Below are 14,259 nucleotides of genomic sequence, written 5' to 3'. Positions count from 1 at the left end.
CATCTTAGGCTCTCATTACTCTGTATAACTGGAAACTTCATTTGAACACATGGATTCGCATACATGGATTTAAAAACAAAACGTGTATTCCAGTAACATTATTGATACAAAATTTAAAATAAGCTTAAATTCCCAAAGAACACAGCATTAACAAAACCTGGCATAAAGAAAGAATGTGACAGAACACCTGTACCATACGCACAGATCAGAACTTCAGAAACTAAGAACATTCTCAGAGAATATATTAAAAACAGGCAGACATCATAGACTACCTGGCAGATCAGAGTACTAATAATTCATATTTTGATAGATATTTTTAGCTGGCAGATTCAGATTATAAATCTTACATTTATCTCTCCCACATTCAAAATACAGGACAGATCTCAATATTCATCAATCTATATTGTCTTAGGTATATTGATATTTTATATTAAATTATCTGGCAGTGAGAAAAAAGTTATTCAATTTATATGCCAAATATTATGTGAACCTACTGGCTTATCAAGGGCTTCTAAGAATTATTTCCAACTTAAAAACACTTCAGGATATATGCAGTAAATGAAACAATAATGGATGATGCCCAGATAATCAAATACGTACTTCCAAAGTAATAAAAGTGACTTGCTTTTTGCAAACAGCCAAAATAATGTCTAAATTTTTCAAATCCATTTACCACAAAAAAAATCAATCAAATATTATTCAGCTATCATCTCATCTCTCTACAGAAAAATATTAGAAAGTTACTTCCATTCTTAGTTAAATCAACTACTCTTTTGAGAAACAGATTTGGCTTGGAATGCAAAAAACACAACTTTATCACTTGCCTGTTTGGTTACCTGACAAAAACTACCATTTTCCTCTCCACGTTTTCAAAATAAGAATGAGAAAAAATAATATCAACTACCAACAAAAGGTATTATGTGAGAATAATTACTAAAACTACCACTTGTTTGGGTCTTCTGTGCTCCGTATTATGTCAACAACCTTAACCTTTCAGAACTAACAACTCTAACTCTATTTTTCTTCCCTAAATCTGTTTCTCTTGTTACAGAAGCAACAGTTCCTGTGGAAAACAAGGAAGGATAAGGATTTATGTGGGGAGCTGCTAATGATTCTTTCTATTAGATTATTTTCAGGCATGGATTATCTGCTATACTTGACAGGCAAGCTAACTACAGTTCTCCAACATCCTCTACTGACCTGCCCCTCAACTGCCTATTTATCAGCTTCCATACTGATTTTGAATTACTTGTAGAACAGATTCCACTCTGGCTCCAAAAGATCTCTGTTGCTTAGTTCGATAAACCAGGACAGAGTATGCTGAGAGTATGCTTTTTTTTGCAGAAACATTCACAATATGACACAACTGGGATGAAAAAGGAGGCCATAAGTACATTTTAGTAGAGTGAAAACAAAGTGTAAGATAGCTAGCTTCAACAAAACATAGAACTACGTTGCAGAAACACTGAATTCACTTACACCATGGAAAAATGACAAATAACTTGGTTGTGAAATTGCTGGGGCCATGACTAAGATGAATTAGTCTGTCCATACCTCACAAATTTTTTATTTCAGGAACAGCTGCTTGAAATTCTTCCTAGTACTTTTACTCAGAATATTGCCTTTTTTACCCAAAAGCCAAAATTTCCAGCAATAATTACTCTCCTTATTAGAAAGCCTCCAACTAAATAAAGCTTTCCTACACTACCAGGAACAAAGAAACAACGTGGCTTTTTCTGTTTCTAAGCCACATAGCTCTCCTCTGAAATGTGAAAGAACCTAGCCTGATTTATTCTTATTTACAGCAAGGACACACAATTAGGTCTTCCACTCCTCATTACCAAGCCATACTCCCCTCAGCTTCTGACCCTTGTCAGATCCTCCTATTGTACCTGTTTCTTTTGATATACATAATAAAATATCCATCAGAGTGGAACTAGAATTAGAGTATTCCTTCCCTGAGAATGCTAACCATTAAAAATACAGAAACATTCTCCCTCTCATTTTGTAGACACATGGATTTTTCAAGTATTTATATAGAAGAGAACCACCCTAACTGCAATATAAAGATATTACTTCTATCATATCTTACAAGTGTCTGGATAGGGCACCCTTCTCTCAGACACATGATAATTGCAGTGAAATCCCAAATCGAGCAGCTTTCCATATATGCTAAGTTTTGGAAATTTCATCACAGTTCGGGAAGAGAATATGCATATTATCAAGATATGAAAAAATGGCATTCAACATGCTTCACACATGTAAAGTAAGCAAATTCAAAAACCACGGAAAATAATTGGTTATACTGTTTTAAGTTATGAATCCTATTCTGTATCTTTCTTTCATGTCAGTACCTCTTCCATCTCAAGTGACAGTGGTCAAGTAAGTTTTTTCTGGAAGGTTGTGGCATTCTTATTATTGAAAAAATGATATAATGGAAATAATAATGATCTTGGTTTGATAGGTTAAAAAACTACTAAAAAGAGTTATTAACCATTTTGACATGCCTTGTGTTTGGCTAGGAAGGTGAAGGCAAAGAATATACTTAAATATATATCTATATCGATGAGTTTGGGATCAGGTGTTCCTGAAAACTTTTTTACTCACACAGAGGTTCTTCAATGCAAACTCTTGATAAAAGGAATCTGAGAGAGATACAATAGCTGAACAGACAAGAGTAGCTGTGTAAAATTATACCTTTGCTTCACAATTACCACAACAACAATTTTCAGAGTGAGTTTGAGGTTTTACCACAAAAACATTGTCCTTGTATTTTTAAAGTAAATTCTCTGAGATCATACAGAAGTTTTGTTCATTACACAAGATACCAATGACCTTCATGAAGAGCGCTAAAAATACAGACTGAAGCGAATGGAAGTATTTTAAGAAAAATTTCTGCAGAACTATATCAGACCATAAGAAAGCATAAGCAAATACCTTATCACCATCATTGTTCTTTATTTAGCCATCTGTGATTAAAAATTATATTTGTGTAGGTTCCATTTTCTAGGTGTCATTGTTTGTGAATCATACACAAAATCATCAATTTGTTCACCCAAGCCAAGTGTATATTCTCTTATTCACAAACCAGTCACAAGTGTGCAGTAATAATTAAACATTATCATATTCTATCCAAACTGCATGTAGCTCCATAACAATCTTATTTTCCAACATGGAATGATATTGACTTCTAAGACACTATTATTTTTCTGGAATAAGTATGTCCACAAAAAATTAATTAATACCTCATTAAAAATAAATTAAAAAGCCTACAAGGAAAAAAATGTTCTAAGAGATTGGTACTTTCATTTTGATTTATTTTCTGGGGTTTTGTACCCTATTTTCTCAGATATGCAAACAATAATAAGAAAAAATAAAACCTAATAAATTTACTTACTTGTGAGAGAAATGAAAGCTCATGATGACAGGTTACTGCACTTTGATTAGCCTCTATGAAGTACCTCTGGGCTCACCTCCCCTCCTGATCCAGTTTCTTCTCCAGCATGAGATGAGAGATTGATAAAATATCCAGGTATTTCATCATCACATCAGACAGCAGCTGACCACCGCTATCTCTGGACATGCCTCTGCATCAGGAGTCAAGCACCTACCAGAAAGAACTTTCTCTAATGACAGGTAATTAGTTCTTTCCAAAAAATTACTTACTCACACTGCATTCCTCTACTGGTAATTATCAAGTCATGCTGGCCAGCACTCTGCTTAAGCCTGTGTGAGACAGTTTGATGCTGTGCAGCCTTGGTGTAGACACACCACAGAGCACAGTCTCTGGCACCAGCTGGAACAATTATCCTTAGCACTTCAGAGGCACCAGCCTAGACAGAACTGCCATGGGGGAGACCCTCAAACAAGGCAAAGAAGGAGGAAAACACAGAGATTACCCTCAAAGGAGGAGTGAATGGAAGCTCCCAAGAGGAGGAAGGGGGGAGACTTGTGACTTCTGCCAACAGAAGGAGGGCTTTTCCTCTGACTAGAGATAGACAACTACAGAACAGGTGCAGTAACTTAGTAGCAGATAAGAAAGAACAAGACTTAACACAGGGGAGTCTGAATTAAGTATTCACAGCACAAATAAGAAGCAGCAGCTGACAGTAATTTGAGATTGAGGGAACAAAGGTATCCATCTAGTTGATCTGGTTTGATGATTGTGAAGCTTGTTGCTTGCAAGGTGCTTGGATTCAGAACATTGTGGAGCTACTACCAAGACTCATCTGGTCATTGGGGTATTACACTTTGCTGTTCATTCATAAGGGCATGAATGACAGGACCCGGGCTGGCTCTGAACATACCAAAACTGACTACAGAGCACTGGGGTCAAGTGTGAAAGGAAGGGGGCCGAGATGGTGTTCTCCTCAGTTCTTCCAGAAAGTGGGGGTGTGAGGGCAGATGCAACCTGCAGGTCAACACCTAGCTGCATGTAGTCAAAGTCTTATGGGTAAGGATCAGAGAAACAGATGAATACAACACGCATTGTGGTAGATGCCTCTTATAAACCAATCAGAAACAAAGAGGAAGTCAATTAAGACTTTGTTGCATAGACAGAGGAAACTTCATGATTGCGGCATTCATACTTACTGGGGCCTATTAACCACCCTGATGTCTGCAGGTGTAGTAACATGGCTGAGTACAACAATCATGAGGTCTCTGGAATATGTTGCTGACAACTTCTTGGTGCATACGATTCAGAAGATTACTAGAAAAGGGACTCTGCCAGACCTGTTGCTCACAAACAAGGAAGACCAGACAGGGATGTGAAGACCAAGTCTCGACTACAGCAACTGCCCAACTCTAGCATTCAAAATCCCAAGAGAAGTGGGAAAGATAAGATTATATATCTGACAACATAGGTCTTCAGGAAAGCAGAATTTAGCCTGTTCAGGGATCTTCCTAGTGGAATCTCATGGAAGGCTACCCTGGAAGGTAAAAGGAAAGCTTGGGAGAGCTAGTAAATCTTGAGGGATACCTCAAAGCACAAGAACAGCCCACTCCTGCACATAAGAAGTAGGGGTGGGCTACACAAGAAAACTATTTAGACATTGACCATAGTGGCGAGTTGGAACACCCAAAGCTTAGCTGAAGCTGAAACTAGTAAAGGATGTAGAAGGTATGAGAAAGGTCTAAAGGTCTCCTGTAAGTAGATTGACAACAAAAGAAATGCTAAGGAAAATTAAGAGGGCCCAGTGAAGTTGTGGAATCTCCATTCTTTAAGATATTCTGAGCTCATACAACACCATGTGTGGTGAACAATCAGATCTAACTGTATTTGCTTTGAGCAGATAGAGTAGATGACATCTGAGGGTCCCTTACAACATAAATTACTTCACAGTTCTATGGCTTTTGTTTCAGGCACTGTGGGTAGCTGTTTAGTAACAGTAATCATACACTATTAGGTCTATTTTTAAATTCCTGGAGTACTTTTTATGTAGTGTGAGACATGAAAATTGATACAGACAGTTCTGCATGTGCTATAAACCATCTTATAATTATTAACTCCAGCAAACCTGATAATTCACTGTGATTTCCCTACACAGTACTATTTACCAGACAGCATACAATACACTTAACCGAATACCCTTCTTTAAAGAACGTATCACAGAATTATTTTTTTATTTCTAAATCAGTGCTTCCTAAATAAACATAACTGCCAGGTAAACTAGTGGTTTTGAAAATGTTTCATGGTACTTGAACTTTCTGGTCTTATTTTTTTCTTTTAAATTGCCCCAATCTGTTGGTTTAGCTCATTAATTTTTGTGTATATTCTAACTACAATATCTGCATGTACTTAAAATAATAAAATTCATTTTGGGATCTCTTAAACATAAATGACAGTTTTATTAGCTCCCATTCTCTCCAATGTTGTCCTGTGTCCTCAATGTCTTTAAATAACAGAAAGCTTTTTGTACAATAAAACATGGTATAAAACCATTACAGTCTTTGCACAGTAAAGTGCTTTTTAGATACAGACTTCAACATCTGAGTGAGAAAGAAATAGCAGTTTTGTGCTAAGTGGCGATAAATCATACAAGTGCACCAATTGACTCTCTATACTTTGCCTTACATATTACATTATCACCAGGAATACGTAACTATAGCTAAGAAAAATATGCAGTCAGTGAGTGGAACAAATATAGGCTCATCTTCTCCTCTACTACTGCGTTGTCTCTGCTTTGTTATCTCTGCTGTCCTGCTAACAGGATTAGAAGGAAGTGGGAAACATATTTCGGTCAAATAAACATGCAAAACTACGAACATGATCACACTGTGATCTACAAATAACATTTTGCAACAGAGTTACTTCCTTGACTATAAACTGCACTTGAAAAAGAATCAAAATGCTGTATTTTCATGGTGGTAAAAAATGGATATGTAGGGAATTAACTACAGCACTTGTATTGTCAAACTTCAGTACTGAGTATAAAGGTTATACTGGCTGGATAAATGTGCTGGCTGCACGGGCATGAATTTTCCAGTTGCATGTATGCAACTACATTGCATGTTATTAGCAGGATCAGGAGATGCACTAATTTTTCTTTAAAACAGAAGATATTTCATATTCAAAGACAAATACTGGCAGTTGCTAAGGTCAGCAAACTGTCACATTACCATTGCTGGAAACATAAAAAACAAAACATCTTTTCATAGAATGTCAAAATAAAACTAGATGAGTAATTACCTCTTAATGGTAAATGACAATCTTGCAGAGTACAGTTCTTCTGGAACAGAATCATACATAGCCCCTACTCTGTGCAAAATACATAATCACTGTAGATCAAAGGGCTACAATATCTGAATAAATGAAACATTGATAAAAAACCACAATGATTTATTTTTATTTCTGATCACATCCTAAGGTGCAATACACAATGCTATAGAAAACCCAATACTACAGTACGTTAAGAAATTTTATATATCTAAAGCTCCTTGCACCAAATGTTATAAATATGTTAATCTGAGAGGTAATAATATGCTATCATATTATCATGCTAATATATATGTTATCATATGCTAACATATAAATATGTTAAATCTGAGAGGTAACAATATGCTATTATCTGCAAGCAATTTTTGCAATTAGAATGGCAAGATAGCAATTCATACAACAATAAACACCTGTGCTCATTCACACATCAGATCAGAGAGCAGTTTATGCTTCTGTAATCTGAAACATAAATTCTCATGGATCTAGTGAATACAAGCAGAAATAGTTGGTAGGTTGATCTGGCAAATCTGAATACCTTAGTTGCCAAGGAGAGCATATTGGTTTTGTGAAATGGTGGGTTCAGAGCTGCCATCTGATAAAGAATGCATCTTGCAGCCCAGACATCAGCCTTCTCTCCATATGGCTCACTTTTTACAACTTTAGGGCTAAGTAAAAAACAGTGCAACCCACAAGTGTTAATTAATTCACCTAGAAGTACATTTGTTGGGTTTTATTAGCACATTCAATATATAGTTAGTCACTACAATATATTTTCACGGCACATAAAATTATGTTCAAAAGGTTGCACTTATTTCCTTTACCAGCCAAATTCCTTAAGTGGAAGTATGATTAATAGCTATTCCACTTCTACTGCAGTTCTTCTCATAACACTAGCAGTTTATAATTTGTTTGCTTGTCCCTTCCAGTCATATCATGGACTTATAGGATACAGCATTCAGAACTCACCACAATGATGGCATTTTAATAAAATTTGCTAGAGAACAGATAAATACATTACATCCTCTTGAAATTCAAATATAAGAAGAGTTTGAATGCATCCTCTATTTAGATGGCTAATAGTTATGATTTTGCCATTAATGCGAGTAAACAAACTTTACTCATCGTATAATTTTCATTCTCTTAAAACTACTGCAATGCATTCCCTGTGAGGATGCCACATGGACAGTCAACAGCCAGCTGAACGACAATTAAAAAAACCCAAAACATTGTAAAGATCCATTTAGAGCAAATGGAAGTAGGCAGTAAATTCATAGAATCATATCATAGAATCACCAAGTTGGAAACAACCTCTTGGATCATCGAGTCCAACCATTCCTATCCGCCACTAAACCATGTCCCTGAGCACCTCGTCTACCCATGTTTTAAATACCTCCAGGGGTAGTGACTCAACCACCTCCCTGGGCAGCCTGTTCAAGTGCCCAATGACTGTGAAAAAAAATTTTCTGATATCTAGTCTGAACCTCACCTGGCACAGCTTAAGGCCATTCCCCCTTGTCCTATCACTTTCACTTGGGAGAACAGGCCAGCACCCTCTTCTCTAAAACCACCTTTCAGGTAGTTATAGAGAGCAATAAGCCTCCTCTTCCCAGGGTTAAACAACCACAGCTCCCTCAGGCACTCCTCGTAACATTTGTGCTCCAGCCCCTTCACCAGCTTCGTTGCTCTTCTCTACACACAGTCCAGGACCTCAATGTCTTTCTTGTATCAAGGCGCTCAGAACTGAACACAGTATTCAAGGAGCAGTCTTACCAGTGCCGAGTACAGAGGGAGAATAACCTCCCTGGACCTGCTGGTCACGCCGTTTCTGATACAAGCCAAGATGCCATTGGCCTTCTTGGCCACCTGGGCACACTGCTGGCTCATGTTCAGTCACTGTCAACCAACACCCCCAGGTCCCTCTCCTCCAGGCAGCTTTCTAGACAGACTTCTCCTAGTCTGTAGCACTGCACAGGGTTGTTGTGCCCCAAGTGCAGGACCCGGCATTTGGCCTTGTTAAACCTCATGCCATTGGTCTCAGCCCAGCGGTCCAGCCTGTTCAGATCCCTTTGCAGAGCCTCCCGACCCTCCAGCAGATCGACACTTCCACCCAGCTTAGTGTCGTCCGCAAACTTACTAAGGGTGCACTCAATGCCTTCATCCAGGTCATTGATAAAGACATTGAACAGGGCTGGACCCAGCACTGAGCCCTGGGGAACCCCACTTGTGACTGGCTTCCAGATTAACTCTATTTACCACCACTCTCTAGGCCTGGACATCCAACCAGTTTTCCACCCAGGAGAGTGTTTTCCTGTCCAGGCCAGAGGCTGACAGTTTCCTAAGCAGAATGCTGTGCGAAACTGTCAAAGGCTTTACTGAAGTTCAAGAAGACCACATCCACAGTCTTTCAGATGATCAGGTTAGTTTGGCAGGACCTGCCTTTCATGAACCCATGTTGACTGGGCCTGATCACCTGATTCTCTTGCATGTGCTTCATGATAGCACTCCAGATCACCTGTTCCATGGCTTTCCCCAGCACTGAGGTCAGATTGACAGGCCTGTAGTTCCTTGGATTTTCCCTGCAACCCTTCTTGTATAACATCAGCCAGCCTTCGGTCCAGTGGAACCTCCCCAGTCAGCCAGGACTGCTGGAAGATGATGGAAAGGGGTTTGGCAAGCACATCCACCAGCTCCCTCAATAATCTTGGGTGGATCCCATTCGGCCCCATAGACTTGTAGGTGTCTAATTGGCCAAGCTAGCCCCTAACCACTTCTTCTTGGATCATGAGAGCTTTGTTCTGCTCCTCAAGCTCCTGGGTATGTACACACAGGGAACAACTTTCCTTACTATTAAAGACTGAGGCAAAGAAGGCATTAGGTACCTCAGCCTTGTCCTCATCCTTTGTCACAGTTGTTCCTTTTGCATCTAATAAAGACTGGATATTGCCCCTGGTTCTCCTTTTACTATTAATGTATTTATAGAAAGATTTTTTATTATCTTTCACTGAATTGGCCAGTCTGATCTCTAGTTGGGCTTTAGCCCTCCTGATTTTTCCTCTGCGTGATCTCACTTCCTTCCTGTAGTCCACTCAAAATGGATGTCCCTTCTTCCAAAGTTCATAGACATTCCTCTTCTTTTTTATGTCCCCCCAGATCTCCCTGCTCAACCAAGCTGGTTTTCTTCGCCACTTGCTCATTTTCTGGCACATGGGGACAGCTGGCTCCTGCACTGACAGGATTTCCTTCTTGAGGACTATGTAGCCGTCTTGGGCTCCCTTGCCCTTAAGGACTGTCTCCCACAGGACTTTATCAACTAGCCTTTGGAACAGTCCAAAGTCTGCTCTCTGGAAGCTCAAGGTGGCCGTTCTGCTAACCGCCCTCTTTGCCTCACCTAGTACTGAGAATTCTACCATCTTAGAATTCTACCATCTTAGTTTAGCCTGGAGAAGAGGAGGCTGAGGGGAGACCTCATGGCTCTCTACAACTACCTGAAAGGAGGTTGTAGAGAGGAGGGTGCTGGCCTCTTCTCCCAAGTGACAGGGGACAGGACAAGAGGGAATGGCCTCAAGCTCCACCAGGGGAGGTTTAGGCTGGACATTAGGAAAAAATTTTTCATGGAAAGGGTCATTGGGCACTGGCAGAGGCTGCCCAGGGAGGTGGTTGAGTCACCTTCCCTGGAGGTGTTTAAGGCACGGGTGGACGAGGTGCTGAGGGACATGGTTTAGTGTTTGATAGGAATGGTTGGATTTGATGATCCGGTGGGTCTCTTCCAACCTGGTTATTCTATGATTCTATGATTCTATCTCATGATTGCTTTGCCCCAGGCGTCCTCCAACTGTCACATCCCCCACAAGGCCTTTTCAGTTCACAAACAACAGGTCCAGGAGGGCACCTTCAGTTTTGCCTCAGTACAAAGCAGCCTCCACTCCCTTCTCGTAATTTCTTCAGCACACTTCATAAACTTGGATGATAATTTACTTTAATAGGGATATCCTGATGCTGCAGCTCAAGTCCTAGCAGTAAGTAAAGGCCACATCTCATAACGTGAGGATTTTTTCACTTTGTTTCTTTGCTCTGCAATTGTTCAGAGGTGCAAAAAATACTTGACTCCTTTGATTTGTAAAGTCAGCTTGAAAACCTACTTTTTTTTTTTTCAGCTTACGATTTGGAACCACTATATCAACTTCTTCATTATACTATTGATATTTTTGGTAAAATGCCTTATTTTCCAGCTGAGAAGTACTGTGTAAATTCAATTAATGATGCAGTCTGAACAAAGTATAATGCTAGAAGGTAGGCTGCTGATATGTACAAAGTGCAGAAACCAGATTTTTTTTAAATAAATGGTATGAGATCCCTTAGAGAAACTATTATGCTGAAGAGAAATTAAGTGAGCTTAACAGAACCGAAATTCAGAACAGAGGTCACAGTGTGTGGAAGAGAAAGAGACTGATAAGTCACACACTTCTTATAAAATTGATTAAGCAATATATAGATTCCTGGGTGAAACCAAATTAGGCGTTTTACTTGAATTTTGCTGTTACTGTTACATAACCATAGGGGGCAACACAGGAGGGTAAACATGGTGTTAGAACGTAATACCATTTCTGTAACCAGGCTGTCTTTACTCCTCACTGTGACGCTAATTCATTAGAGGACTTGGTGGAAAGTCTATTTTTATGTATTAAATGTGTCTATTAGAGCAAACCCCAGCATTGCAACTTATCATATAGGTGGTAAGCTCAGTAACACGAAGACTCTGTCTTAGTGAAGTTCTAAGTACGTTCCTATTCAGAAGAATGAAATTGACTGGAATGTTACAATATTTTATTCTGGTGATAATTTTCATGTGTAATGAAACACAAAGTTATAAATTATTATTTTTAAATAAAATAATATTAAATCCCCAAACTGAGATTGTTCAAGACAAATCTATATAACTATGAAAAAAATTACATGGCAGTCACAGAAAGAATAAGCTGAATACGATCGAGGGAGAAACAGAAGCAAACATGACTTGGCCTGCAGAATCTTGTATTTATGGACAGTAGGGAAGAATTTAGCTTGATGTCCAAAGCAAACAGCTGTCCACTGGCTGGTGACTGGGAAAAATGTGTTTATTACTACTATGATTTGGAAATCACAAAAAGAATAGAGCACTGACAAGATTGTAGCTGTAGCATGGCTTCACAAAAATGTGTAATAGCTCGAAGTTAATGAAGTCATTTGGTCTGCTTATTAGTGCTGATAGACTTCTTGTTCCAAACACATATCTAATCCCTTTTCTAAAAAAAGGCAATATTCAAAAATAAGACATTAAGCAGCGTATTACTTAATCTTTTCTTCTAGAACAAATGTCTTTAGTCAGAAGTGTCTGATATTTAGAGCATTAGGATGACCAATACCTTAAATAAATACTGTGTCATGCTTAAGAAGTACTTTACATGATCAAAGTATTATTTATCTAAGGTGACCATGAAAGTTTTACAGAGAACATAAAATCCTGTACTTTTATGTTGCTATGCTTTCATGGCTAATTAATTCTGTAATTTAGAATTTTAAATAGAAATAAGAGATGTAGTGAGAACCCTCAGCATGTTCTACAGGCTTGCCTCACCACCTACTAGATACAAGCATGGGTGGGGTACAGTACTTGTTGACTAGCAAAGGGGTTTTGTGGTTAAGTAGCATCTTTTGGATCCGGACTGTTGAGGGGTGCCAAGCAGAGAAAGTACCCAGTTCTGTTCCTGTACACTGCCGCGCACAAACAGGAGGGTGGTGGGAGTACATATGGTTTGTCTAATTCAGCTGACAACTGAATATAAACTGTCGCTGCCTGGTCAAGACCAGAAAGAATGAGTAGAACAAGACTCTGAGTTTTATTCCACAAAAAAACTCTACAATGTTAGCCACAAACACTAGGGTGTAGCATTGATATCATCATTTCTTGGTTTATTTGTAAAAACAAGATTATTCCCTTAATTCTTAAATTAAGAGTTCTCCAATTGCAGAAATGGAACAGTGCATTAATAATTTTAGCAGATGTGCATATCATAAAATACATGCAGTGTTAAAATAAAATAAATAAAGGGAGAAACTCTAAGAGCTGGTAAAGAATGTAATTTCCATTGTTCAGAGGGTTGACCATACCGTTGCAAAGTAGCAGTACTGATGCTGTACCTTATGATATCCACAGTCTTGGATATTAAAAGACGCAGCAGATACTTATATAATTAGTCATTTAGTTCTTGCAACTAATATAGTCAACATAATCACTACAGTTCTCCTCTAGATTTACAAATCACCACTCACTTCCAAATTATGTATTCAAGCTGAAAAAGCTTACTTCAGCAGCGTTATGTTAACTATAGGAGAGTCGTTCACTGAACAAATGTCTATAGTTAAAGCAAGACTAAATTCTGCTAAATGAAAGCGACAGAAATATACCCGCAGTATAATTCTCCAAGTTCTCATCATACTTGAACAGACAGTTTTATTGCTGTTTCTTAGAAATTTCACTCTTGCTCATCAGCATTGCTTTTACGTTTAATAACAAAGTCTTCTATCTCAAGAGCCTTAAAATGAGTCTGGAATTTGATTAACCAAAGGGTTATCTATTTTTTCTTCTGAATTATTTTTTTCCAAAACTAAGCAGCTATTTCAAAAACAGAAGATAGTTTTCCATACTACCCCACATTTTTAATAGGAAGGAGGGAGGGAGCAAAGGAAGGAAGGGAAGGAAGGAAGGAAGGGAAGGAAAGAAGAGAAAGGAGGTAGGGAAGGGAAGGAAGGGAAGGGAAGAAAAGGAATGAAGGGAAGGAAGGGAACAAAGGGAAGGAGGAGAAGGAAGGAGAATCAATATTTGTGCTGCTAGTAAAACAGGACTGTTTCACCAAATCATCATCTCTACATGTCAGTGGAAACATATTTGCGATTAAGTTTTCTATTATAATTTTGCTCACTGATGCTATTTTGTCATGGTTTTTATTTAAGAATACTTTTAACAGAAGCCTACAAACAGGTTGTCCCAATCTGCTACATTAGCACTATCACATACCTACATGAAAGATAAATATCCTCAGTGGTTTAGCTGATGTTCATGTTAGTCATTAGTGACAGAAGTTCCAAAACAAAGGAAGAAGTCCTGTATTTGGAAGGGGAGGAGAGGGGGACCCAGGGGAATGATGTTTTCAAAACAGCATTAGTTTTCTAGAGCTTCTAAATCTTAGAAGAAATGTTGTCAATTCTATCGGGCTTACTTTAAATGGGACATAATCAGTGAAGATTTATTGTCACTGTTGGAAACAGGATAGTAGGAGAGATGGTAAACTAGTTTGCCATATATTGATAAAACCTTTTTTCCCCCCAAATACTAGAAGAGTCTCTATTAGGTTCAGATGTTCAGATATCTTTGTTAGATACCTATAAAATAATGCTTGCAATAGATAGCTTTTTTAGTTGCTGGCAAAACTCATCAAAGCAAAGTAAAGGAAGGGATTTAGGCAATCTTTGCACAAACAACTGCCTTAACTAACTATAAAAAT

At 38.4% G+C, this 14,259-nt stretch overlaps 1 pseudogene; it reads right to left on the bottom strand.

Moving 5' to 3' along the window:
* LOC138722335 (serine/threonine-protein kinase Nek10-like) overlaps positions 1-14,259 on the bottom strand; it is a 53,078-nt pseudogene that overhangs the window by 16,242 nt on the left and 22,577 nt on the right.

This window comes from Phaenicophaeus curvirostris, chromosome 6 (assembly GCF_032191515.1).
Source record: "Phaenicophaeus curvirostris isolate KB17595 chromosome 6, BPBGC_Pcur_1.0, whole genome shotgun sequence".
NCBI lineage: Eukaryota > Metazoa > Chordata > Aves > Cuculiformes > Cuculidae > Phaenicophaeus > Phaenicophaeus curvirostris.
This window is presented reverse-complemented; position numbering and strand designations above follow the sequence as displayed.